This window comes from Tachyglossus aculeatus, chromosome 4, assembly GCF_015852505.1.
Source record: "Tachyglossus aculeatus isolate mTacAcu1 chromosome 4, mTacAcu1.pri, whole genome shotgun sequence".
In the NCBI taxonomy this organism is placed as follows: domain Eukaryota; kingdom Metazoa; phylum Chordata; class Mammalia; order Monotremata; family Tachyglossidae; genus Tachyglossus; species Tachyglossus aculeatus.
The window spans coordinates 133,186,188-133,209,372 of NC_052069.1; the positions used below are offsets into that span (position 1 = coordinate 133,186,188).

General features: G+C 45.3%; 2 pseudogenes; both read left to right on the forward strand.

The window, feature by feature from the left end:
• The first annotated feature begins 3,176 nt into the window (after positions 1–3,176).
• LOC119927181 lies at positions 3,177–4,465 on the forward strand (annotated as a pseudogene).
• Positions 4,466–17,647: 13,182 nt separating this feature from the next.
• On the forward strand, positions 17,648–18,499 carry LOC119927182 (annotated as a pseudogene).
• Positions 18,500–23,185: the final 4,686 nt, after the last annotated feature.

Here is a 23,185-nt window from a genome sequence, read left to right on the forward strand (position 1 = left end):
TACAAGGATACAGGAGTGTTTTCTTGTTCCCCTAAAGCCCACCTTTCTGAAAGACCTCCCTGAAGGCATCCAGAGCACAGAACAAATGTCCTTTCTGCCCAGGCCTGTTCTCCCTCTTTTTTACTTTAGCGAAATTTGTTAAGCACTTACTATATCCCAAGCACTCTAGTAAACACAAGTTAATCAGGTCGGGCACAAACCCAGTCCCACACAAGACTCACAGTCTAAAGTTGAGAGAGAACAGGTATTGAATCCCCATTTTAAAGCTGAGGAAACTGAAGTCCAGAGCAGTTAATTGACTTGCTCAAAGTCACACAGCAAGTGAGTGGTAGAGCTGGGATTAGAACATAGGTCCTCTGACTCCAAGGCTGTGCTCTTTGCATTAGGTAATGCTGCTCTGTAAGATGTAACTTTGATCCAAAGTTTAACTAGACATGGAATTGAGATTCCTCCTACTAAGCTGTAAACTCCTTAATGATAGAGATCATATCTTCTAAATAATTTTATGCTCCAAAGTGACTAATACATTACTTACTCTGACTGCTGTGTTCTCATTTATGTTAAGTGAAAAGATAATGAACTGAAATGTCCTCTAACATATCCGAGAAGAAAGTGTATATTTGTAATCTTCATCCACACTCCAACTCTCTTTGCAATGAGCTCTCTCTAACCTGGTTTCTCTGCCCCGTTTCCAAGGGTCATTCTTCATCACCCATGCCTCCCTTCCCCCACCATGGGGCCTGAGATGTGGAGTGGAGATTAGCCAAGTCTTGACTCGCACACAGCGTGGTCACTTCGGTTGTCACAGAATCCAACACCCTGAGAGCAGAGACTGAGAGTCCCTCAGGCCTGTATCCATGTCTTCTTTAAATTTTCCCAGGTGATCCTTGGCAATCCTGCCTCGGGGAGTTCCATCATTCCTTGCTAAACCGGGAGCAGGTTCCCCTGCATTATCTGGAAGAAAAGACCGAATGGGGACAAAGTAAGATCAGGGAATCTTCTGAGTGGCTTCTTTAACCTTCCCACAGGAAAATATGTTTGTTGGTTGCCCATATGGAAAATACTCCTGAAATTAACTGGGCATCCAAATGAACAAGTTTTCTGAGTCTCCCTGCCTCTTTCAATCTCCGTCTCTCTCTCTACCTCTGTCACTCTCATTCTCTCAACTTCTTTGTTTTTCTCTAATTTTCTGACACAGCCCCTTCACCTGTTTGTCTCATTCTATCTTGCTCTGACTCTCTCTAATATTTCTCTCTCTGACTCTCTGTAATTATGTATGTACGTATGTACATACGTACATATATGTATGCATGAATGTGTGTAGTTATGTATCTCTGACTCCCCATCTACCTCTGTCTCAACATCTGTCTCTACCTCTCTGACTTAATCACCCTTTCTCCTTCGATGACTCTCTTTGTACCTCTTTGCCTCAATCTGTCTCATTCTAACCCTGCCTCTCTGTCTCTCCATCTCCTTCTACCCTCCAACTCTGGTTCCATTTTACTTTGTCTTTTACTGCCTCTATTTTCTTTTTTTAAATGTCTATGGTATTTTGTTATGTGGTCACTATGTGCCAGACACTGTTTTAATCACTAGGGTAGACCCAAGCTAATCAGGCTGGACAGAGCCTGTGTCCCTTATGGGGCTCACAGTCTTAATCCCCATTTTAAAGATTAAGGAACTGAGTCACAGAGCAATTAAGTGACTGAACCAAGGTCACACAGCACAAAAGCTGAGGGGGAAGGACTACAACCCAAGTCCTTCTGACTCCCAGGCCTGTGGTCTATCCACTAGGCAATGCTGCTGCTCTGTCTCTCTGATTCTCTGTCACTACATCTGCTTCTTTTTCTGTCTCTCTGTGCTCTGCCTCTATTCACCTCTCTCTTACTTCCCGTGTCTCCCTGTCTCTCTCTGTCTTTCCATCTCCCGCTGTTTCTCTCTCTTTTTCTCTCTCGGCCTTTTCCTCTTCTTTGCAGTCAGTCAGTCTCTTACTTCCGATCTCTCCCATCTCTGTCTTTCCATTTTCATCTGTTGTTCTCTCCTTTTCTCTCTCTGCCTCTTCCTCCCCCTTTCAATCAGTCAGTCAATTATATTTATTGAGCACTTACTGGGTGCAGAACACTGTACTAAGCGCTTGGGAGAGGACAATATAACACAACGTCCCTACCCACAACAAGGCTTCTATCTATCAGGCAGAAACTCCTCACCGTCGGCTTCAAGGCTCTCCATCACCTCGCCCCCACCTACCTCACCTCCTTTCTCTCCTTCTACAGCCCACCCCGCACCCTCCGCTCCTCTGCTGCTAATCTCCTCACCGTACCTCGTTCTCGCCTGTCCTGCCATCGACCCCGGCCCACGTCATCCCCCGGGCCTGGAATGCCCTCCCTCTGCCCATCCGTCTTCATCCCTTCAAGTCCCTACTGAGAGCTCACCTCCTCCAGGAGGTCTTCCCAGACTGAACCCCTTCCTTCCTCTCCCCCTCGTCCCCCTCTCCCCCCTCTCCATCCCCCCATCTTACCTCCTTCCCTTCCCCACAGCACCTGCATATATGTATATATGTTTGTACATATTTATTACTCTATTTATTTATTTATTTATTTTACTTGTACATATCTATTCTATTTATTTTATTTTGTTAGTATGTTTGGTTTTGTTCTCTGTCTCCCCCTTTTAGACTGTGAGCCCACTGTTGGGTAGGGACTGTCTCTGTATGTTGCCAACTTGTACTTCCCAAGCGCTTAGTACAGTGCTCTGCACACAGTAAGTGCTCAATAAATACGATTGATTGATTTATTGATTGATCTAGAAGCCTCTAGATTGTCATTGAAATATCTCCATCTTCCTCTCTCTGTCTCTGCCCCATCTCATTGTCTTTCCCTGTGTCTTTCCATTTCTTCTTCTGTTCCTCTCTCTCTGTCTCTCTCTTTATACCTCTCTCTTTCTCTTCCTATATCCCTCTTTCTTTTTGTCTCAGCCCTTCTCCCTCTGACTCTCTTGCTGTCTTTCTATCTCTCTCCCTCTCTCTCTTTCTCTTTGTCCCTCTGCTTCTGTTTTTCTATAACTCTGTCGTTCAGTCTAGGAGTCTGTCTGTCTGTCTGTCTGTCTGTCTCTCTCTGTTTATTTCATCCACAGGTTATTCTATTGGAGGTCTCTTCTGTCACTGTGGAATAAAAAGAATGAATGCCAGTGTGTTTGACTATGGAATCCTCTTTCTGTTACAAATTGTCTTTGGGGTCTCAGGGAATGCATTCCTCTTTTTGGTTTATGCCCACGTAGTTTGCACCACGAATCAGCTGAATCCTGTAGACCCGATCCTCGCACATCTGGCCCTGGTCAATGTCATGGCCCTTCCCGACTGGGGACTGAGCCCCCTTTTTCCTCTCCTCCTCCCCATCCCCCCAGCCCTATGCCCTTTCCCTCCAGGCAGCACTTGTATATATTTGTACAAATATATTACTCTATTTATTTTACTTGTATATATTTACTATTCTATTTATTTTGTTAGTGATGTGCATATAGCTTTAATTCTATTTGCTCTGATGATTTTGACACCTGTCTACATGTTTTGTTTTGTTGTCTGTCTCCCTCTTCTAGACGGTGAGCCCATTGTTGGGTAGGGGCCATCTCTATATGTTGCTGACTTGTACTTCCCAAGCGCTTAGTACAGTGCTCTGCACACAGTAAGCGCTCAATAAATACGATTGAATGAAAGAATGAATGAATACCTGAAATTCTGTCGGCTTGGGGGCTGAAGAATTTCCTGGATGACATTGGTTGCAAAATCCTCTTATACATTTGTTGACTGGACCAGGGTCTTGTCATCTGCACCACTTGCCTCCTGAGTGTCTTCCAGGCCGTCATCATCGGCTCTGGCACCGCCCAGTGGACAGGAGTCAAAACCCAATTACCCAAGTGCATCCTCCCCTCCTGCTTCTTCTTCTGGGTCTTTAATCTGCTGTTTGACATGACTACATCGAGGGGTGTCAAAGGACCTGGTAACAGCACCAGCATAAATAGGATTTTCTTCCGGAAATACTGCTCTTCCATCAGTATCAGTGCAGATACAACTCTGGTCAATGCAGTGGTGCTCTCCCTCCGTGATACGTTCTTCATGGGACTCATGAGTGCAGCCAGTGGCTACATGGTGTTTGTCCTGCATAGACACCACCGGCAGGTCCAACACCTCCAAGGGCTTGGATGCTCCTGCAGAGGGGTGCCAGAGGTCAGAGCAGCATAGAGAATAATTGCCCTGGTCACCTTCTACAGCCTCCTCTATGGATGGAACACCATTACCCTGAGCTTTTTATTAAATATGAAGATAACGTACCCTCTCATTCTTAATAGCAACAGCATTATGTCCTTCACTTTTTCAGCTGTCAGTCCGTTTACGATAATCCTCAGCAACAGGAGGGTGAGAATGTTCTGGAAAAGGGATTCTCATATTCCAAACTGGGATCCCTCTTAAAGTCTTGGGAAATGGTGCATGCCTGATGGACAGCAGACTATCCAGGGATCTGGGGAATAGGACAGTATTGGAACTGGGCTTAAGAAGTTAGACACACCTTGTTCTGCAAGTATCATTCTTCTGTATACCCAAAGGCCTGGTACCTACATCTCCACTGAGCTGGCTTCCATGTCGGTATTTGTTTGTGACATGGAAGCAGAACTGCCTGGGGTCCTGGTACCCTGCTCCAAGTTTCCCCATGATCAGTAAAACCAAACAATCCCTGATAATTATGAGAGTCATCGGTTTGGGGAAGGGGGAGGGCCCAGGACAGAGGGAGCCACCAATGGAGCTGGGGTAATTTCAGGTCTTTCAGAGTCTGCCAGCATTCCCATGATGCAGCTGGCAGGCCAATGAGTGCTAACACCTAAATGCAGGCCATCACCACTAGTGCAAATACAAATTCATGTACATGTACTGCTGGAGGCAGGGTATGCCTCCCCATGACTGGTGTCTGAACAGTGCTCATTAAAATGACAAAGAGCCAGAAAATGTGCATGACTGAGTTTTTATGGGCAACCGTGCACAGGTATGGTGGAAATACACCCTCAACACAATCTTGGATACAATCTTACCACCAGAAGTGGAAATAAGAAAGGGTATGGCCTAGTTGATAGGGCACAGGCCTTGGAGTCAGGAGGACCTGTGTTCTGCCACTTTTATCCATTCATTTAATCTTATTTATTGAGTGCTTACTGGGTACAAATCACATTACTGAGCACATGGGAGAGAACAATATAACAACCAACAGACACATGCTGGATGACCTTGGGCAAGTCATTTTACTTCTTTTAGCCCCATTTACCATTTACCTCAGTCACAAAATGGGATTTAAAACTACGAGCTCCATGTGGGGCAGAAACTGTGTCCAACCTGATTAACCTGTGTGAATGCCAGTGCATAGTACAGTGCCTGCCCCATAGTAAGCACTTAAGAAATACCACAAAAAAGTATTTGAAACAAAGGACAACTCTACTACATTTCTCCTTATTATTTTTATTCTTTTCATCATCATCTTTATGCTTACAACAGTGCTTCATGCTTAGAACAGTGCTCAGCAATTAGAACAAAGCTTGGCACATAGTAAGCACTTAGCAATTACCATGAGTATTATTAATCATTATTATTTACTATTATTAGTAATAGTTGTCATAGTAGTTGTAGTAGGGTAGTAGTAATAGAAGTGATAGTAGTATTTATTGAGCACTTCTTATGTGCACTGTACTGCACTAGAAACCTGGAAAGTATAGAAAAACAAAGGGATACATACCAGCCCAATGATCTAACCAGAGAGACAAGCATAAAAATTAAAATAGCAGATTATAAGCACCACCAGATCTGGGTTCTCCCATTTTAACTCTATTCTGAGTCAGAGTCTAAAAAAATAAAGTCCATTCATTCATTCAATCGTATTTATTGAGAGCTTACTGTGTGCAGAGCACTGTACTAAGAGCTTGGGAAGTACAAATTTGCAACATTTAGAGATGGTCCCTACCCAACAGCGTGCTCACAGTCTAGAAGGGGGAGACAGACAACAAAACAACACATATTAAAAAAAATAAAATAAATAGAATAGTAAATATGTACAAGTAAAATAAATAAATGAACAGAGTAATAAATATGTACAAACATATATGCCTATATACAGGTGCTGTGGGGAGGTAAGGAGATAAGGCGGGGGGGATGGGTAGTGGGACGAGGGGAAGAGGAAGGAGGGGGCTCAGTCTGGGAAGGCCTCCTGGAGGAGGTGAGCTCTCAATAGGGCTTTGAAGGGAGGAAGAGAGCTAGCTTGGCGGATGTGCAGAGGGAGAGCATTCCAGGCCCGGGGGAGAACGTGGGCCGGGGGTCGACGGCGGGACGGGGCGAGAACGAGGCACGGTGAGGAGGTTAGTGGAAGAGGAGAGGAGGATGTGCGCTGGGCTGCAGAAGGAGAGAAGGGAGGTAAAGTAGGAGGGGACGAGGTGATGGAGAGCCTTGAAGCCAACGGTGAGGAGTTTTTGCCTGATGCGTAGGTTGATCGGCAGCCACTGCAGATTTTTGAGGAGGGGAGTAACATGCCCAGAGAGTTTCTGCACAAAGATGATCCGGGCAGCGGCGTGAAGTATGGATTGAAGAGGGGAGAGACAGGAGGATGGGAGATCGGAGAGGAGGCTGATGCAGTAATCCAGTCGGGATAGGATGAGAGATTGAACCAGCAAGGTAGCAGTGTGGATGGAGAGGAAAGGGCGGATCTTGGCGATGTTGTGGAGGTGAGACCGGAAGGATTTGGTGACGGATTGGATGTGAGGGGTGAACGAGAGAGTGGATTGATTGATCCACTCAAATACGATTGATTGATTGATTGATTGATTGGAGTCGAGGATGACACCAAGGTTGCGGGCTTGTGAGACGGGAAGGATGGTAGTGCCGTCAACATTGATTGGAAAGTCAGGGAGAGGGCAGGGTTTGGGAGGGAAGATAAGGAGTTCAGTCTTGGACATACTGAGTTTTAGATGGCAGGCAGACATTCAGATGGAAATGTCCTGAAGGCAGGAGAAGATGCGAACCTGGAGGGAGGGAGAGAGACCAGGGGCAGAGATGTAGATTTGGGTGTCATCAGCGTAGAGATGATAGTTGAAGCCGTGGGAGCGAATGAGTTCACCAGGGGAGTGAGCGTAGATAGAGAAAAGAAGGGGACCAAGAACTGACCCTTAAGGAACACCTACAGAAAGGGGATGAGAGGGGGAGGAGGAGCTCGCAAAAGAGATGGAGAATGAACGGCCCGAGAGATAAGAGGAGAACCAGGAGAGGACGGAGTCTGTGAAGCCAAGGGAGGATAGTGTGTTGAGGAGAAGGGGGTGGTCCACAGTGTCGAAGGCAGCTGAGAGGTCGAGGAGGATTAGGACAGATTAGGAGCCTTTGGATTTGGCAAGCAGGAGGTCATTGGTGACCTTTGAGAGGGCAGTTTCAGTGGAATGTAGGGGACGGAAGCCAGCTGAATCTCCATCAGCCTAAGGCAGAACCAGTAATGTTAAGGAGGGGAGAGGAGACGGAGCGAGACATTTCTTAAGATCAGAGGGAATAGGGTCAGAAGCACAGGTGGCCGGAGTAGCACTTGAGAGGAGGGAGGAGATCTCATCTGAGGATATTCTTGGGAAGGATGGGAGAGTAGCAGAGAGGGTTGAGAGCCGGGGGACTGGGGGCGGGGGTAATGACTTTGGGGAGCTCAGACCTTATGGATTTAATTTTATTAATGAAGTAGAAGGCCAGATCGTTGGGGGTGAGGGAAGGAGGAGGGGGAGGAACAGGGGGCCTGAGAAGGGAGTCAAATGTATGGAAGAGCTGACGGGGGTGATGGGCATGGGTGTCAATAAGGGAGGAGAAATAGGTTTGTCTGGCAGAGGAGAGGGCAGAGTTGAGGCAGGAAAGTATAAACTTGAAGTGAACGAGGTTGGCATGGTGTTTAGACTTTCGCCAGCAGCGTTCAGCAGCTCGAGCATAAGAGCGAAGGAGGCAGACAGTGGCAGTTATCCAGGGCTGTGAGTTAGTGGTACTACAGCGGCGAAGGGAAAGGGTAGAGAGGGAGTCGAGATGAGTAGAGAGGGTAGAATTGAGAGCAGTAATCTGATCATCAAGATTGGGTAGAGAGAAAAGGGAGGCGAGGTGGGGTGTGAGACGCTCAGAAAGATGGATGGGGTCGAGAAAGCGGAGGTCTCTGTGAAGAAGTAATATAGGTTTACAGGGGAGAGGAGTGTGAGTTAGGAGGCAGGTGAGAAGGTTATGATCAGAGACAGGGATTTCAGAGTTGGTGAGTGCGGAGATAGTGCAGCGGTAGGAGATGACGAGGTCGAGGGTGTGACCAAGTTGGTGAGTAGGCGAGACCTTATCCCTAACCAACAAGAACCACAATCTTGAGGGGAAGCAGACATTATGGAAATTACGAGTAGAAGAAATGGCAGAGTTTAAGGACATGTACATACCACTGTAGGGCTGGGCATGGGGTATCAAATAAAGGCTGCAGATCTGAGAGCCTAGATGATACAAAATGAAAGGGAGAATAGGGCTCGAGGGCCTCTTGGAGGGGAGATGATTATGTAAATAGTGATGTTGACATTGATGATGATGATGATGGTGAAGATGAAGACAGATGATTAATATTATTCACTGTGGAGATCTTGTATTTGTGTCCTACTAAACACAAGCAGAGTTTTCTCTGTAATAGTAATAGTAAACAAATTTATTAATCACCTTCTGAGCACTAAGTACTGTACTATGAGTTTGGAAGACCTCATGGGTTTTCTTGTTTATTAAGTACCATTTGTACTCATTGCTGGGATAGATACAAATAATTGAATTAGCCACAAACTCTGCCCAATAGGGGAAATAAAATCTAATCAATCAACAGTAAATTCGAATACTTATTTTGTGCAGACCACTGTACTAAACACTTGGGATAGTTCAGAAGGCATGATCCATACCCTCAAGGAACTTAAAACCTAGCCGGGGAAGAGAGGGGCCGGTGGGAATATTGAGGGGGCAGATAATAAAGAACCCCACAGATAAAAATCATAAGGAATGTTGCCATGTTCATGTGTTAATGTTTGAGAAATATATAAAACAGGTATAAATGTGTACAGTGTAAGAGGGAGGGATGGCAGGTATCATATCTCCATTTTACTGGTTTGAAACCAAAGTCCAGAAAAGTAAAGTGACCTGCTCAAAGTCACACAATGGGCAAGAGGCTGAGCTGGGACTACATCCCAGTGCTCCAGACTTTCAATTCCGCTGTTATTCCTCTGGGCTTCAGATCCAAGTACAGAGGTAGATAGAGACAAAGCAGGATAACAATGCATTAAGAAATAACTATAAGTAACAGTGTTAACAAATCAGTATAACAGGGTTAAGATTGGAAAGGCAGGTAAGAAGCGATGACAGCCAAGTATCTGGAATTCTAGGGGACTCAAGTTTTCTAAATATTCTAAAGGTTCATGTACTCGGGATGCTGATCTGGGCAGTGAGAGGGCCAGTCTTAAGGTGGCTCATTGCTCCACGGGACAAGAAACTCTGGGAGGTGGCAAGTTTACCAGGGCTCCCTCCTAAATTCTGATGAGGTCCCTCCATCTTGAGAAGACAAAAACTCCTAATGGTTATTCACTTCTTTCTACAGCAAACAGAGCTTCAGTAGTTTTTCAAGGTCATCCACCAGTTTTTATTTCCCTTTTACCTGTTGTAATAATAATAATAATATTTGTTAAACACTATGTGTCAAACAATGTTCTAAATTCTAGGATTGATACAAGGTAATCAAGTCAGACACAGTCCCTGTCTGACATGGGGTTCACAGTCTTAACCCCCCTTTTCTAGATTAGACAATTGAAGCACATATTAGTGAAGTGGTTTGCCCAAAGACACATAGCAGACAAGTTGAAGAGCTGGATTTGAACCCAGGCCCTTCTGACTCCTACGTTTGTGCTCCATCCAATAGGCCAAGCTTCTTCTCTATCCACTCTCTTCTTCCACTACACACCAACTTGCTCTTTTCATTCCTGCCAAGGCAGCCTAGTCACCATACTTTATTCTCATCTTTAGAAGCAACGTGGCTGGGAAAAGCAGCATGGCTTAGTGGAAAGAGCCCGGGATTAGGAGTCAGAGGTCGTGGGTTCTAATCCCACCTCTGCCACTTGTCAGCTGTGTGACTTTGGGCAAGTCACTCAACTTCTCGGTGCCTCAGTAGCCTCATCTGTAAAATGAGGATTGAGACTGTGAGCCCAACGTGGAACAATCTGATTACCCTGTATATACCCTTAGAACAGTGCTTGGCACATAGTAAGCACTTAACAAATCCCAACATTAGTATTTGGGTAGCAGCATGGCTTAATGGTAGGAGCACGGGCTTGGGAGTCAGATGTCATGGGTTCACATCCTAGCTCCGCTGATTGCAAGCTGTGTGACTTTAGGCAAATCACTTAACTTCCCTGGGCCTCAGTTACCTCATCTGTAAAATGGGGATGAAAAGCCCCACGTGGGACAATCTAATTACCTTGTATCTACCCCAGCCCTTAGATCAGTGCTTGGCACATAGTAAGTGCATAAAAATACCAATATTATTATTATTATTATCATTATTATTATTATTATCATTATTATTATTAATTTTCTTGCCCCTGACCTCTTGCTCATGCCCTCTCTCCCCATTAGAAATACCTCCCCCTTCACATCTGGCTGACCACAGATCTTCCTTCCTTTAAAGCCTTACTGAAATTCTGGGATGAGTATTAGAGTCTCCTGGGTAACGCACTATGCTGCAGTACACCTACGATACAACACTGTAAAAAACCAAAATCAGCTCACAAGACTATGGAAGGCTTAAGATACTTTGTAGCTGGTCAAAAGGAAAATCAACCAAATTCTGACACCAAATGCCATCTCTTCTCATTTACCCTAGTTCCTAATCTCAACTGGAATCTTGGTTCTTCCTGTGATCTTCTAAGAACCACTTGGCCTTTACCCATGTTCTTCAAGTCACACAATCCCCTTGGCTTCAGCTCCAATAGCTGAGGGCCAAACTTAATTCAGGGGGAGAATGGGTTGGAGAGGAGGGGAAGAAGGGGTAAGAGAGAAGGTGTAGCAGAGAGAAAGAGAGCATGAAGTGAGAGGAACAGAAAGTGAGGGAAGAAAACAAAGCGCAGGTACAGAACTGATGATGCCATGTCACTCCGTGGGCACCTCTGATGTGTTAATTGGCATCAGGTAATTGGAGGGAAAGAGCTGGGTTCATCTTCTCCCAAGCTGGTGAGCCAATGGAACTATCTCTTGCCATGGACGTGAGCCACAGACTGAATGTGAGAATAAAAGGAGCTAGGAGTCAAGAGTGATACCAAGGTTTTGGGTGGGATGGCAGTGTGAGCAAGTGTGATGGGAAAGTTAGGTGAAGGAGAGCCAGTGGGAAAGAAGATGAGGTGTTCAGTTTTGGACATTTTGAGCTTGAGACCTCAGTGGGACATGCATGTGGAAATGACAAGGAGGAAGGGGAAAATCTGAGATTTTAGAGGAGGAGAGAGGTCTAAGTAGATGAGGTGGGAATGGGAGATATCCTTGTGGAAACTCCAATTCTAGGGAGGCACCAGACTCCACCAGATCCTGAGACAAAGGATCAATTTCAACAGTACTCGGTGCCAGGTTCTCATCCTGGGAAGGGATTATTACCTATTTCCAAATATTATTTTTATTCTCATTTTTATTCTTAGCCTTATTCTCATTCTTTATTCATAATCTTATTATTACTATGATATTTGTTAGTTACATACTAAGTAATCTCTCTTCTAAGTGGTGGGGTAGGTACAATTGAATTAGATTGGACATAGCCCCTGCACCACATTGGGCTCACAGTTTAAGTAGGAGGGAGAAGAGATATATAATCCCCATTTCACAAATAATGAAGCTGAGGCATAGAAATGCAAAGTAATTTTCCAAAGATCCCACAGTGGATAATTGGCTTCACTGGAATTGCAACTCACTTCCTCTGACTCCATGGTCCGGGCTATTTCCTCTTGGTCATGCTGTTTCCACAATCGATATCTAACAATTTTTGTATTGGATAGATCAGACAGGCAAAGCATGAAAGGGTGTCCTCAGGTCTGGGGTGTACAATCAATCAATCAATCAATCAATCGTATTTATTGAACGCTTACTATGTGCAGAGCACTGTACTAAGCGCTTGGGAAGTACAAATTGGCAACACATAGAGACAGTCCCTACCCAACAGTGGGCTCACAGTCTAAAAGGGGGAGACAGAGAACAGAACCAAACATACCAACAAAATAGGATAGAAATGTACAAGTAAAATAAATAAATAAATAAATAAATAGAGTAATAAATATGTACAACCATATATACATATATACAGGTGCTATGGGGAAGGGAAGGAGGTAAGATGGGGGGATGGAGAGGGGGACGAGGGGGAGAGGAAGGAAGGGGCTCAGTCTGGGAAGGCCTCCTGGAGGAGGTGAGCTCTCAGCAGGGCCTTGAAGGGAGGAAGAGAGCTAGCTTGGCGGAGGGGCAGAGGGAGGGCATTCCAGGCCCGGGGGATGACGTGGGCCGGGGGTCGACGGCGGGACAGGCGAGAACGAGGTACAGTGAGGAGATTAGTGGTGGAGGAGCGGAGGGTGCGGGCTGGGCAGTAGAAGGAGAGAAGGGAGGTGAGGTAGGAGGGGGCGAGGTGATGGAGAGCCTTGAAGCCCAGGGTGAGGAGTTTCTGCCTGATGCGCAGATTGATTGGTAGCCACCGGAGATTTTTGAGGAGGGAAGTAATATGCCCAGAGCGTTTCTGGACAAAGATAATCCGGGCAGCAGCAGGAAGTATGGATTGAAGTGGAGAGAGACACGAGGATGGGAGATCAGAGAGAAGGCTAGTGCAGTAGTCCAGACGGGATAGGATGAGAGCTTGAATGAGCAGGGTAGCAGTTTGGATGGAGAGGAAAGGGCGGATCTTGGCAATGTTGTGGAGCTGAGACCGGCAGGTTTTGGTGACGGCTTGGATGTGAGGGGTGAATGAGAGAGTGGAGTCGAGGATGACACCAAGGTTGCGGGCTTGTGAGACGGGAAGGATGGTAGTGCCGTCAACAGAGATGGGAAAGTCAGGGAGTGGACAAGGTTTGGGAGGGAAGACAAGGAGCTCAGTCTTCGACATGTTGAGCTTTAGGTGGCGGGCGGACATCCAGATGGAGATGTCCTGAAGGCAGGAGGAGATGCGAGCCTGGAGGGAGGGGGAGAGAGCAGGGGCAGAGATGTAGATCTGGGTGTCATCAGCGTAGAGATGATAGTTGAAGCCGTGGGACCGAATGAGGTCACCAAGGGAGTGAGTGTAGATTGAGAACAGAAGGGGACCAAGCACTGAACCTTGGGGAACCCCCACAGTAAGGGGATGGGAGGGGGAGGAGGAGCCTGCAAAAGAGACTGAGAAAGAACGACCGGAGAGATAAGAGGAGAACCAGGAGAGGACGGAGTCTGTGAAGCCAAGGTCAGATAGCGTGTTGAGGAGAAGGGGGTGGTCCACAGTGTCACAGGCAGCTGAGAGGTCGAGGAGGATTAGGACAGCATCCAGGCAACCCTCATTAGAAGGGAGGTTTGTGGTACTGGGAGTTTCATGCCTCCATCAAAGGCAGGACCCAGTTGAGTGCCATTTCAGGCCTATGAGGTTAGAGAAAGCCCCCTACTCAAACTGGGATAATAATCATAACAATAATACAGTAATAATAATAAAGTCCTAAATTTATTACTGTGTGCAGAACACTGACCTTGATGAGGCAAGTCACTTGAGGCAAGTCAAGGGGCTTGTCCCTTGACGTATCTCACGTTGTCCTCTCTCAGCCTCTCTCTGTCGTGGCATATCTTGTCACTTCACAATTGAGGAAATTGAGGTCCAGAGAAGTGGAGTGATTTGCCCAAGGTCACCCAGAAAGCACATGGCAGAGCCAGGACAAGAACTCGGGATAATAAGGTTGATATTTATTAAGTGGTTACTGTGCACCAACCTCTGGGGTAGAAACAAGATAGGATAGAGTCCCTGTCCCCTATTGAGGCTCAGAGCCCAAGAGGGAGAGAGATGAGGGATCTTATCCCCACTTAACAGGAGAGATAAATGAGGCACGGAGAGATATAGTGATCAGTTCAATGTCACACAGCAGTTCATTAGCAGAACCTGGATCTATTGACTCCTGGTCCCATTAACTGTTCATGTGGGAAATTTCCATCTACACCCATGAGGAGACAGTCCTGGAGCTCGCCAGCTGGCCACCATTCCCCCAGCATCTGATGTTCACTAATCAGCACCTGCAGCTTCCCCAGGTCCCCTGTTCTGGAGAATAAGCTGGGGATGAGGCGGTCTGGCCCCAGTAGGCCAGCAACGTTGGAACTGGTGGTCAAAGGTGGTGAAGGATCTGATATGACTTCCCTGGCATCAGTGAACAACTAGAAGGCAGAAATAATGCAGTAACAAGAATGATAATAACAATAATAATGATAAAAATGATAATCACTGTGATATTTAGTAAGTGCTTTCTCTAAGTCAAGCGCAGTTAAAATCACTGGGATAGATAAAAATAATCAGGTTGGACACAGTCCAGGCAAAACGTGTGGGTCACAGCCTAAATAAGAATGAGAACAGGCATTTAATTCACATTTTATAGATGAAGAAACTGAGGCGCAGAGAAGTTGAGTAACTTTCCCAAGGTTCCACAGCAAACCAGTGGTGGAGCCGAGATATGAAACCACATAAATCCTCATTCTCTTCACCAGATTCTTCTCACCCTCTCTCTCTATGTCTTTTCTTCTTTTTGCCTTTGTCCTTTATTCCCTCCTCCTCTCCCATTTCTCTTTCTCCCCCTTTCTCTTTGTTTTTCCTCCTGTCCCTTTATTTCTACTCCTGTCCCTTCTCCTTTTATTGTTCTGTCACGTCTCTCTTACTCCCCGGGCCTTTCTCCCTGTCTACCCTAGTCCTTCTCCCTTTTTCCCTTTTTTCTTTATGCTCTTTTTCTCCTCTCTCCTCCCCATCCCTTCTCTGCACAGACACCTTCACTATTTCTCGTCTCAGCTCCTGGCCACCTCCTGTTCCAGAAGGGCTTGGAGGCAATGGAACTTTTTTTGTTCCCCTAAAGCCCACGCTGCTGTGAGCCCACCCCGAAGGCAGCCAGAATGTAGAATTTGTCTTCTACCTGCCCAGAGGCTGAGCATGCTCAGTGATCTCTCACTACCTGGTTCCTAAGGGTCATTATTCATCACTTATGTCTCTCTCCCCTCCACTATGGGATACGAGAGGTGGGGTGGAGAAGAGACCAGTCTCAACTCGCATTGTGGTGTCACTTTGGGTCTCCAAGAATCCAACAATTTGTGAAGAGAGATTGAGGCCATTCCAGGTTACTTCCCACATCTCCTTTACATTTTCTCAAGGCTATCCTGGGAATCCTGCCTCATCTTGCCTCAGTCCAACCTAGAGAGTTCCAGTCATTCCTTGTGGAATATTGGGCAAGTTCCCTGACTTTTCAGGGAGATGAGACTTAATTGAGACCCAGTGAGCAGCCTGTGTAGCTGTTTGTGTTGGACACCTATGGAAAGTAGCCCTGAAATTAACTGGTCATCCAGATGAATTAATCTTTTTTTTCCTGTTTCTTCCTCTTTCTGTTATTCTCCAATTCTTTCTACTTCTCTCATTCTCATTCTCTCCACTTCTTTGTTTCTCTCTGTCATTTGCTGACTGCCTTTCAATCTTTTTGTTTCTATGTGTCCCTTTCTATCTCTCTCTGTCTCCCTCTCTCCCTCTCTCTCTCTATATATATACCTTTCCCTTTCTTATGTTTCTCTGACTGTCTTTTGGCCTCTGTCTCTCCATCTCCCTCTGTCTCTCTGTGTCTGTCTGACAGCCTTTTTGTTTCTCTTTGTTACCTTCTGTCATACTGTGTTTCTGTCTCAATATCTGTCTCTTTCTATACCTATCCATAAGTTATTTCTTTATATTCATTCATAAATTCTTTCATTCAATCAATCATATTTCTTAAGCGCTTACTGTGTGCAGAGCACTGTACCAAGTGCTTGGAAAAGTACAATACAACAATGAACAGTGACATTCTGTGCTCACAACGATCTCATAGTCTAGAGGTGGCGAGACAGACACCAATACAGATAAATAAAATTCCAATACATATATAAGTGCCATAGGGCTGTTCGGGGTGATGAAGAGCAAATGGAGCAAGTCAGAGTGATGCGGAAGGGAGTGGGAAATGAGGAAAAGTAGTGCTTAGTTGGGAAGTCCTCTTGGAGGAGATAGTAATAATAATAATAATAATAATTGTATTTGTTAAGCACTTACTATGTGTCATGCCAAGTCTTAACCCCCATTTTACGGATGAGGTAACTGAGGCACAGAGAAGTTAAGTGACTTGCTCTAAGTCACACAACTGACAAGAGGCAGAGCTGGGATTAGAACCCATGACCTCTGACACCCAAACCCATGCTTTTTCCACTAAGCCACGCTGAAATATGCCTTCAGTAAAGCTTTGAAGAGGGGAGAGTAATTGTCTGTCAGATTTGAGGCAGGAGGGTGTTCCAGGCCATTGGCCGGATGCTTGCCAGGTGTCAGCATACAACAGCGAGATCGGGGCACGCTGAGCAGGTTGGCACCAGTGGACCAAAGTACGTGGGCTGGGTTGTAGGAGAGAAGTGAGATGAGTTAGAAGGGTGAAACCTCATGACGTGCTTTAAAGCCAATGATGAGGACAGGATTTGGGTGGGAACATTAAGAACTCTGTTATATATTAAGATGTTAATATATGTCTTCCCCCGGGACTGTAAGGGCATCATGGGCAGAGAACCTGCCTACCAACTATAATGTTTTACCCTCCCAAAAACTTACTGCAGTGCTCTGAACACAGTAACCGCTCATAGATTACCACTGAGGGATCGATTTCTGTCCTTCCCTAACTGTCAATTTCCATCTGCCCCACCCTACCTGACTTGTCTCTCTGTATCTTCAACTCCTTTTATTTCTCTTTGACTCACTTTATCTCTTTCTGATTCAGTTTCACTGCCTCACCATCTCCTTCTAATTCACGAATTCTTCCTCCCTCTTTCTCGGTCTTTATCTTTCGACTCTCTGAGGAGTTAGCCTAAGTGGTAGAGCTCTCACTTGGCATGTGACAGGTGGCAGGATTGTTGCCCACTTTGCCTACTTGTATCCATTTCCCCCGCTCTAGACAGTAAGGTTACTATGGGCAGGGAATGTGTGTCCTAATTCTGTTGTACTGTACTCTCCCGAACGCTTAAAACAGTGGTTTGCATGTAGTTAGTGTTCAATGAATACCACTGATTGACTGATTGTTTGATTTCTATCGCTCCAGCTACTTCTCTTTTTCTTTTCCTCTCTCTGACTCTGTCTTTTTGTCTCCTCCTCTGACTCTTGTCTCTCTCTGACACCATCTCTCAATGCAAGTATTTGTCTCTCTCTAGTTCTCTCATTCCCCAGGTTGTACTACCGGAAATCTCCTCTGATACTCCCAGAGTGAAGAGAATGGACACCAGTGAGCTTCCCTTTGAGATCCTCTTTCTGTTACAGATTGTCTTTGGGGTCTCAGGGAATGTGTTCCTCCTCCTGGTTTATGAAATCCTCCTGGGTTCACCACCCACCAGCTGAATCATCGGGACCTGATACTCGACCATCTTGCCCTGAACAACACTATGGTTCTTGTCAGCAGGGCGATCCCCGACATCCTGTCAGCTTCGGGGCTGAAGAATTTCCTGGATGATATAGGTTGTAAAATCCTCATACATTTATCAACCGATGCGGGGTCTTGCCATCTGCACCACCTGCTTTCTGAGTGTCTTCCAGGACATCACCATCAGCCCTGGCACCTCTCTGTGGGCAGGAGTCAAAACTCAATTACCCAAGTGCATCCTCCCATCCTGCTTCTTCTCCTGAATCCTCAATATGCCGTTTGACATGACTACACCGACGGGTATCGCGGGGTCTGGTAACAGCACCAGCATAAACAGCGTCATCCTCCTGAAATACTGCTCTTCTATCAGTATCAGTACAGTCACAGCCCTGGTGAATGCAGTGGTGCTCTCCCTCCACTATATTTTCTTCATGGGATTCATGATTGCCGCCAGTGGCTACTTGGTGTTTGTCCTGCACAGGCACCACCAGCAGGTCTGATACCTCCATGGCCCAGATGCTCCCTCAAGGCAATGCCTGAGGTCAGAGCAGAAAAGCAAATCATTGTCCTGGTTACCAGCTACATCCTCCTCTATGGACAAAACACAATCATCTTAAGTTTTTTATTTAATATGAAGATAAGTTCCCTTCTCATTTTTAATAGCAACAATATTATGTCCTTCATTTTTTTCAGTTGTCAGTGCATTTCTCATCATTTTCAGCGACAGGAGGGTAAGAATGTTCTGGAAAAGGGATTCTCATATTCCCATTTGGGATCTCTCTTAGTGTCTTGGGAAATGGTGCATGCCTAATGGGGAGCAGGGGATCCAGGGATCTGGGGAACTGGATAGTATTGGAGCTGGTCTGGAGGGGTTGGAGACACCCTGTCCTGCAAGTCTCATTCTCCTGCATATCTGTAGGCCTGGAACCTCCATCTCCATTGAGCTGGCTTCCATGTCTGTGTAATAATGATGGCATTTGTTAAGCACTTACTGGGTGCCAAGCATAATTCTGAGCACTGGGGTAGATATAAGGCAATCAGTTTGTCCCACGTAGGGCTCACAGTCTTAATACCCATTTTACAAATGAAGGAACTGAGGCACAGAGAAGTAAAGTGTCTTGCCCAGGGTCACACAACAGAGAAGTGGCAGAACCAGGATTAGAACCCATGTCCTCAGACTCCAAAGGCTGTGCTCTATCCTCTAAGCCACACTACTTCTCTGTATATTTTTCTGGCATGGAAGCAAAACTGCCTGAGGTCCTGGTACCCTATTCCACGTTTTCCCATGGTCAGTGACACCAAACAATTCTGGATAATTCTGAGTCATTGGTTTGGGGAAGGGGAAGGGCCCAAGACAGGGGAAACAGTCAGTAACACTAGGGGTAAGTTCAGGTCTGTCAGGGTCTTCCAGTACTCCCATGATGCATGGCTTTTCTAACAAGGAGCAGGCCAGGGGCTGTTAAGTCCTCAGTGAAAACTATCCCCACTAGTGCAAATACAAATTCTTGAACATATCTTGCTGGAGGCAGGGCATACCTCTCTATGACAGGTGTCTGACCAATGCTCACCAAAATGGCAAGAAGCCAGAAAATGTGCATGACTGAGTTTTTATGGGCACAGTGTGCAAGTATGGAAGAAATTCACTCTCAACAATACAATCCTGGATACAATCTCAGCACCAAAAGGGGAAATGAGAAGGACTATGACCTAGTGGATAAAGCACAGGCCTTGGAGTCAGAAGGACCTGTGTACTGAACCTGGCTCTGCCACTTTCATCTATTCATTTAATCATATTTATTGAGTGGTTACTGTGTGAAGATCACAGTACAAAGAACCTGGGAGAGAACAATATAACCATAAGCATACACCTCCTGGGTAACATTGGGCAAGTCACTTTACTTCTCTGAGCCTCAGTTACATCAGCTACAAAATGGGGTTTAAAACTACAAACTCTATGAGGGGCAGAAAGTGTGTCCAGCCTGATTAACTTGTTTGAACCCCAGTGCTTAGTACAGTGCTTGCCCCATTGTAAGCGCTTAACAAGTACCATAGAAAAAGTCTTTGAACCAAAGGACAACTCTACCACATTTCTCCTTCTTATTCTTATTCTTATCATCATTATCTTTATTATTTACTATTATTAGTAATAAATGTTGTACTAGTAGTTGTAGTAGTGTAGTTGTAATAGAAGTGATAGTAGCATTTATTGAACACTTTCCATGTATATTGTACTGTACTAGAAACTTGGAAAGTATAGGAAAGCAAGCAAACGGATACATACCAGCCCAACAATCAAACCAGAGAGAAAAGTATAAAAATAAAAATAGCATATTATAAGCACCCTGAGATCTGGGATCTCCCATTTTAACTCTATTCTGTTAAAATGATCTCTAACTAACAAAAACTACAGTCTTGAGGGCAAGCAGACATTATAAAAATTACAAATAGGAGAAATGGCAGAGTTTAATGACATGTACTGTGGGCCTGGGTATGGGGTATTAAATAAAAGCTACAGACTTGAGAGCCTTGGTGATGCAAAGCGGGAGGGAGAATAGGGTTGGCAGGGCCTCTTGGGGGAGAGATGACTATATAAATAGTGATGTTGACATTCATGATGATGAAGGTGATGAAGATGAAGACGGATGATTAAAACGATTCATAGTGGAGATCTTGTATTTGTGTCCTACCAAACACAAGAAAAGTTTTATCTGTAATTATAGTAGTAAACAAATTTATGAACCACCTTCTGAGTGCTAAACACTGTACTATAAGCCTTACTGATATGCTGGGAAGAGCAGCAGAGTGCCCTGGATAGAGCACTATGCTGTAGTGCACTTAGAGTGACAGATTAAAAAAACAGCTCATAAGACTATCGTAATCATAAAATGCTTTGTACGTGGTCAAAAGGAAAGTCCACCAACTCCTGACACCAAATGTCATCTGTCCTTATTTACTTTAGTTCCTTATCTCAACTGGGATCTCAAATCTTCCTGAGATTTTCTAAAAAACACTTAGCTATAACCCAGGTTATTCAAGTCACACAATCCCCTCGTCTTCAGCTCCAAGAGCTGAGAGCCAAACCTAATTCAGGGAGAGGGTGGAATGTAGGGGAGGGAAAGAAAGAGGAAGAGAGAAAGGCTAGCAGAAGGAAAGGGAGCATGAACTGAGAAAACAGGAAGTGGGGGAAGAAAAGGAAGTGCAGGTATAGTACTGGTGATGATGCATCCCTCCATCGGCACCTCTTGTGTGTTAATTGGCATCTGATAATTGCAGGGAAAGAGCTGGGCTCAACTTGTCCCAGGATGGTGGTCAAGAAGGAGGGGAGCTTGAGAATTTCCAGAGATGTCCCAGTGAATTAGTGCTCAGCATGCCACAAACTGACAACTACCTTCCCCAATCCTCCACCTGCACACACACTAATCACTCCCTTCGAGAGTGGGGAGATGAGGAAAGCTGCTGATAAATGCTACCTCCGTCTTATCCTGACAGAGTCTTACTGTTCACGAGATGCCCTCCCAGACTGAATTCACAGGTGGTGCGGGTAAGACAAAAATGGCAAAATGACATTTTAAAAAGATGATCCAGGCAACAGAGTGAAGAATGGATTGGAGTGGGAAGAGCATGGAAGAACAAAGACCAGTGAGGAGGGGATACTGTAACAATGTCCTTACTGGTCTCTCTGCCAGCATGTGTAACGTGCACAATGTAACACAAGCACACACACATGCACACATACACACATACAGAATCTTATTCTTGGTATTTGAAGATGTCATGGATGGTTTCATTAACGGTTTGGGATGTAAGTGAATATGAAAAATCTAAGGGAACAGCCACAGTCCTGTCTGCATTATGAATGCAATCAATCCATCAGTGGTATTCACTGAGGGATTATTGTGTGCAAAGGACAGTACTAAGCAGCTGGGAGAGTACAATATGCATTCGTTCATTCATTCAATAGTACTTATTGAGCGCTTATTGTGTGCAGAGCACTGTACTAAGCTTTGGGGAGGTACAAGTTGGCAACATATAGAGACTGTCCCTACCCAACAACGTGCTCACAGTCTAGAAGGGGGAGACGACAACAAAACAAAACATGTGGACAGGTGTCAAGTCATCAGAATAAATAGAAGTAAAGCTAGATACACATCATTAACAAAATTAATAGAATAGTAAATATGTACAAGTAAAATAAATAGAGTAATAAATCTGTACAAACATATATATATAGGTGCTGTGGGGAGGGGAAGGAGGTAGGGCGGGGGGGAAGGGGAGGAGGAGAGGAAAAAGGGGGGCTCAGTCTGGGAAGGCCTCCTGGAGGAGGTGAGCTCTCAGTAGGGCTTTGAAGGGAGGAAGAGAGCTAGCTTGGTGGATGTGCAGAGGGAGGGCATTCCAGGCCAGGGGGAGGACGTGGGCCGGGGGTAGACGGCGAGACAGGTGAGATGGAGGTACAGGGAGGAGGTTAGCGGCAGAGGAGCAGAGGGTGTGGGCTGGGCTGTAGAAGGAGAGAAGGGAGGTGAGGTAGGATGGGGCGAGGTGACGGAGAGCCATAATATATAATAATAATAATGATAATAATATAATATAATTGAGCCCTTAATTTCAGACTGAAATAAGTGTTTGAGAGAGTACAATAGAAATAAATCATCACAGTGCTGTAAGTAGGCAAAACTCTCTTTTTGTGCTGACTTTGTAGTTTACAGCATCTGAGCAGTTTCTCTTTCGTCTCTTACTTTCATAATCCTAACAGAGTTACTGCTCCAACACTCCTTTCCTGATGCAGTGTACTATGCTAGTCTCTCTAGGGCTATGATTTAATGCTGGGATTTAGAGTGATCTGAGGCTTTGTTTTACCTTGCAGTTAAATAGTCTCCCTTACTCTCCTTTCTTTCCGTTTTCAATTTCAGCACTCCAGCCAACAGGTGTTTGGGTATCCTGCTGCTGGCCGTTCTTCTCTGAATCCCTCTTCCCTATTACAACTGTGTTGCAGTGAGCATAGCTTCAGTGTTTCAGGGACTGACTGTAACATTTCCAGTTCTCTGTTGCTCACAATATTGCCTTGATATCTGATGTTGAGAATATGGTTCAGAATGTTGCCAATGGAAATACTCCTGTCATCGGGAGTGACATCCGTAGGGGTAGGGTGTCCACAGAGGAGTGTAGCCAGAGTTTGACAATTAACTGCACGAGGAGTGTGGCCATTTGGATGGTGAGGGGACAGCTGATCTGGAAAATTTTGTGAAGGAAAATCCAATGGGAATTAGCCACAGACAGAATATGAGGATAAAAAGAGCGAGGCTCAAGGATGAAACCAAGATTTGGGGTGGGACGGCCGTGTTGGCAAGTGTGGTGGAAAGTTAGGTGAAGGAGAGGCTATGGGAGAGAGGATGAGGTATTCAGTTTTAGACATTCTGAGCTTGAGACCTGAATGGGATATGCATGTGGAAATGACTTGGAGGGAGGGGAAAATCCGAGATTTTAGAAGAGAGAGTTCAGG